Raw genomic sequence first — 5,276 nt, 5'->3', positions numbered from 1 at the left:
AGGTGTGATGTCCACCCCGGCGTTCCCAGGAGGATCAGACTGAAGCTGGGACTTGGCCTGAAAGTGTCCCCTCGCATGGCCACCCCCTTCCCCTTCCTGCTCCTCTACTCCTGGTGCCCCTCCATCCAGGGGCCAGACCTTAAAGAGTCACCCGCAAGAGAATCCTGGTCCCAAAGGAGCCTTCTGGGGGACCCCTGCTGAGAGAGGTTGTGGGCCTGGCCCGCTGGGGCTCTGCCCGACCCAGGGCTGAGAGATGCAACCTCCCAGCTCTGGGTCCCTGCAGGAAGTGTTGGCAAGCACAGGGCCAGTCCTCCAAAGGCCCAGGTGCAGGGAGCCCAGGCCAAGCAGCCTGTGGAAGAAGCCACATGCTGTGCCACCCCGGGGAACACGACTGCAGGCCACGGCCCTTCCCACCTCCTCCTCCTCCTCCTCCTCCTCCTCCTCCTCCTCCTCCTCCTCCTCCCACCCCGCCCCCGCCCCCGCCCCCACATGGCACAGGGCCCAGAGACACCTCAGACACTTGCTACCCAAAGTGCAAAGGGCATCAGTTGCTCCTCCAAACCCCCCCCCCCAGCCCAGCAGACCGCGTTGTCCAGCCAGCCCCCGGGCCTCCCTGGGGAGCCCAGCACAAAAGTGCAGACACCCACCGGACCCTCAATCTCAGTTTTCGGATGTTTTTGCCACTCTAAGGACCCGCAGGCCAGCTGGGCCTTCTGGCAGGACAGAGAGCCCCGGAATCCGACGTGGAGAGCTGGGTGTACGTCCCCATGAGGAGGCGGTCCCCACCTCCGCGGCTATCCCCTTGCGGGGAGCGGCAGCCGCGGGGCCTCAGAGAAGACACCAGGCTGGGCCCCCACGGCACAGCGGGAGCACGTCCCCCGCAGGCCACTTAGCGACGGCGGCCAGCCGGCGGACGGTTGGGTTGCGCGAGACGCTGCGGCCGCCCTGCTACCGGGTTCCTGGGAGGGCGTCCTGGAACCAGCGTCCACACCAAGCCCTTGGAAGGCCCAGGCGACGGAGGAGCCCCGTCAGGCAGGGGCCGAGGACGGTGACGGCCCGGGCGGGGAGGAGCGTGTCAGGCAGGGGCAGAGGACGGTGACAGGTGACAGGCCGGGCGGGAAGGAGTCAGTCAGGCAGGGGCCGTGGAGGAGACGGGCTGGGTAAGGGTTAGGGTTAGTGTCAGGGCACAAGTCACAATCGCAAAGACCTGGAAGCCACCCGAGTGCCCATCGACCCACGAGTGGGTAAGTAAAATGTGGCCCGTGGACACCACGGAGTGCTATTCGGCTATGAGGAGCAGCGGTGAGGGGGCACCTCTCGTGGTTCTCCTGGCCAGAGCTGGAACCCGTTCCAGTAAGCCAAGTATCCCAAGAATGGACACACGAGCACCACGTGCTCGCGCTCACCAGCAAATGGGTACGAACCGATGGACACCTAAGTGGACACAGAGGAATCACCTTCTTCGGGTGGGTGTCGGGCGGGTGGGGGGAGGGGATGGGCATACACATCCATTAGGAATGGGGTGGGTACGCACCGACTGGGGGATGGGCGCACTTGAAGCTCTGACCCGAGGGGGGAGGCTGGGAGAGGGCAACGCACCCGACCTTAACATTGGTGCCCCCACAATATGCTGGAACAACATGAGAGGTAAATGAATAAGAACACGGGGGGGGGAGGGGGGCACGGGCAACACATGTCACCTTAACACTTGGACTCCCATCATCTGCTTGAAAAGAGAGAGAAAAGAAAATGCAATAATAGAGATAAGAGACACTTTTTAAAAATAATGAATCCGGCCGGGCGCTGTGGCTCACGCCTGTAATCCTAGCTCTTGGGAGGCCGAGGCGGGCGGATTGCTCAAGGTCAGGAGTTCAAAACCAGCCTGAGCAAGAGCGAGACCCCGTCTCTACTATAAATAGAAAGAAATTAATTGGCCAACTGATATATATATAAAAAATTAGCGGGGCATGGTGGCGCATGCCTGCAGTCCCAGCTACCCGGGAGGCTGAGGCAGAAGGATCACTCGAGCCCAGGAGTTTGAAGTTGCTGTGAGCTAGGCTGACGCCACGGCACTCACTCTAGCCTGGGCAACAAACCGAGACTCTGTCTCAAAAAAAAAAAAAAAAAATGAATCCGAAGAGAAAAGTAAAAGGAGGCCTGTGGAGCAGGTCTGGGTGTGACTCCGGATCCCCGAACATCAGGTGCCACCACCAAAGATTCCTACGTGTAGCCCATAGAACCCCAAAAGCAACGGGAGGAGTTCTGGTCACATACTCCCTCAAAATGACATCCTGGCCTTCTTCTGGAACTCCCTCCCCTCTCAGACTCTCAAGGTTTCCTCCAGCGTGTCGGCTCCCACAGAGCAGACCTTTGGTCTGAGACCTGACAGTCCAGAAGCCAGGCATGCTGCCGCGTGGCGGCGGTGTCACGGCTCGGGACAAGAGGAGGCCCCACGGTGCGGGCTGGGGCGCCAGGCACCGCGGCGGGCGCCGAGGGTGGGGGTCACCCCCACCCCGGGCCGCCCCCGCACTCCCAGAAACGCGACAGAACCAGAGGCAAAAAAAAAAAAGAAGAAGCCTACGGCACCCGGTATTCCCGGGCGGTCTCCCATCCAAGTTCTAACCAGGCCCGACCCTGCTTAGCTTCCGAGACCAGACGGGATCGGGCGCGTTCGGGGTGGTGTGGCCGTGGACGGCGGAGGGCGCCCCTGCCCCGCTCAAGAAGCCGAGCCTCTCCGCGCTTCCCCGCCGCCTCCTCCCGCCCCAGGCCCCGCGCCGGGTCGGGCCTGTTGAGTTCGCCGGCCGGGTCCCGCGGGCTCCGAGGGACGGGGGTGACAGGCGGGGCGGGCAGGGAGCGGCGGGCCGGGGTTGGGGGCTGTCTCTGTATACACACACACTCACACGCACTCACTCACTCACTCACACTCACACAAGATGCGCCTCCACGGCTGGACCCGCCAAGGTGGAGACCTTCAAGCCCCCCTCCTCTCCTTGCCTGGCCTCCTTCACCTCCCCGCCCCCCACCCCCAGCGCGCCGGGGCCGCTGACTGCGCACGGGCGGGAGGGGCGGGGCGCTCGCCCTTTGACCCCAGCCAGGGGCGGCCCTCCCCCACAACCCCTTTCAGCTGCGCCCCCCACCCTGTGGCCTGGCGGCCGCCTATTCCCCCGGGCCAGGGCTGGGGCACAGCGCACGGGGGAGGGGAGCCAGTGTATGGGGCGTCTCTCTCTCTCGGGATGTGTCCCATGGGTGGGGTGGGGTGGCGTGGTTTGTGGGGCGCTGAAGAAATCAGTCCCCTCCATCTCCTCCCTCTGGAAAACACCCAAGCCCTTGGAGAACTGCCCGCACCTCTACCTACCGTGGGGGCCGGGACCCTCCTCTGTGTCCTCCTGTGGCCCAGTCCAAGGGGCCTGGGCCTGGCCGGGGCTGCATTGGACCCCAACCACCCTGGCGTGTGGACTCGCCAAAAATCGGCGATTAGATATTGGATTCCAGCGTCATTGAGGTCATTTCACTAATGAGTGCACCGCAAAGAGTTTCCTAATCCATCTGTGAGGGTGGCAACCGAAAGAGAATTTTAGAGCTGACAGAATAGGCGAGGAAAGGCATAGGAGATTTCCACACCCAGTAAGGAAGCCTTTCCCGAAGTGGAAGAAAGAAAGGAGCAAACAGAGACACCGGTAGCCCGCCCGGATCAGAGTCTGCCCCTGAGAGAAAGTACCCTGACCAGGTTCACCCGTGGGTGGGTCGCGAGCTAGCGGCATTCAGAAGAGCGAGGCCCGCAGTCTGTGCAGAAGACACCTGCACTCGGGTGTGTGTGGCGGCACAATTCACAAGCAGCTCCAGATGTTAAACCAAGGAGAAGCCAGGGAGTTCCCAACGCCCCAGGTGTCCTCAGCCCACGACTGGCTGCTGTGGGAATGCGAAGCCCGGCTCCTGGTCTCAGAGCGGGGCAACCAGGAGGTGTGATGTCCACCCCGGCGTTCCCAGGAGGATCAGACTGAAGCTGGGACTTGGCCTGAAAGTGTCCCCTCGCATGGCCACCCCCTTCCCCTTCCTGCTCCTCTACTCCTGGTGCCCCTCCATCCAGGGGCCAGACCTTAAAGAGTCACCCGCAAGAGAATCCTGGTCCCAAAGGAGCCTTCTGGGGGACCCCTGCTGAGAGAGGTTGTGGGCCTGGCCCGCTGGGGCTCTGCCCGACCCAGGGCTGAGAGATGCAACCTCCCAGCTCTGGGTCCCTGCAGGAAGTGTTGGCAAGCACAGGGCCAGTCCTCCAAAGGCCCAGGTGCAGGGAGCCCAGGCCAAGCAGCCTGTGGAAGAAGCCACATGCTGTGCCACCCCGGGGAACACGACTGCAGGCCACGGCCCTTCCCACCTCCTCCTCCTCCTCCTCCTCCTCCTCCTCCTCCTCCTCCTCCCACCCCGCCCCCGCCCCCGCCCCCACATGGCACAGGGCCCAGAGACACCTCAGACACTTGCTACCCAAAGTGCAAAGGGCATCAGTTGCTCCTCCAAACCCCCCCCCCCAGCCCAGCAGACCGCGTTGTCCAGCCAGCCCCCGGGCCTCCCTGGGGAGCCCAGCACAAAAGTGCAGACACCCACCGGACCCTCAATCTCAGTTTTCGGATGTTTTTGCCACTCTAAGGACCCGCAGGCCAGCTGGGCCTTCTGGCAGGACAGAGAGCCCCGGAATCCGACGTGGAGAGCTGGGTGTACGTCCCCATGAGGAGGCGGTCCCCACCTCCGCGGCTATCCCCTTGCGGGGAGCGGCAGCCGCGGGGCCTCAGAGAAGACACCAGGCTGGGCCCCCACGGCACAGCGGGAGCACGTCCCCCGCAGGCCACTTAGCGACGGCGGCCAGCCGGCGGACGGTTGGGTTGCGCGAGACGCTGCGGCCGCCCTGCTACCGGGTTCCTGGGAGGGCGTCCTGGAACCAGCGTCCACACCAAGCCCTTGGAAGGCCCAGGCGACGGAGGAGCCCCGTCAGGCAGGGGCCGAGGACGGTGACGGCCCGGGCGGGGAGGAGCGTGTCAGGCAGGGGCAGAGGACGGTGACAGGTGACAGGCCGGGCGGGAAGGAGTCAGTCAGGCAGGGGCCGTGGAGGAGACGGGCTGGGTAAGGGTTAGGGTTAGTGTCAGGGCACAAGTCACAATCGCAAAGACCTGGAAGCCACCCGAGTGCCCATCGACCCACGAGTGGGTAAGTAAAATGTGGCCCGTGGACACCACGGAGTGCTATTCGGCTATGAGGAGCAGCGGTGAGGGGGCACCTCTCGTGGT

At 63.8% G+C, this 5,276-nt stretch overlaps 1 pseudogene; it reads right to left on the bottom strand.

Moving 5' to 3' along the window:
• Window positions 1-2,574: 2,574 nt before the first annotated feature.
• LOC142867530 (uncharacterized) lies at window positions 2,575-2,693 on the bottom strand (annotated as a pseudogene).
• Window positions 2,694-5,276: the final 2,583 nt, after the last annotated feature.

Source organism: Microcebus murinus, unplaced genomic scaffold (genome assembly GCF_040939455.1).
Source record: "Microcebus murinus isolate Inina unplaced genomic scaffold, M.murinus_Inina_mat1.0 scaf017_hap2_Mmur4.0, whole genome shotgun sequence".
Classification (NCBI taxonomy): Eukaryota; Metazoa; Chordata; class Mammalia; order Primates; family Cheirogaleidae; genus Microcebus; species Microcebus murinus.
This window is presented reverse-complemented; position numbering and strand designations above follow the sequence as displayed.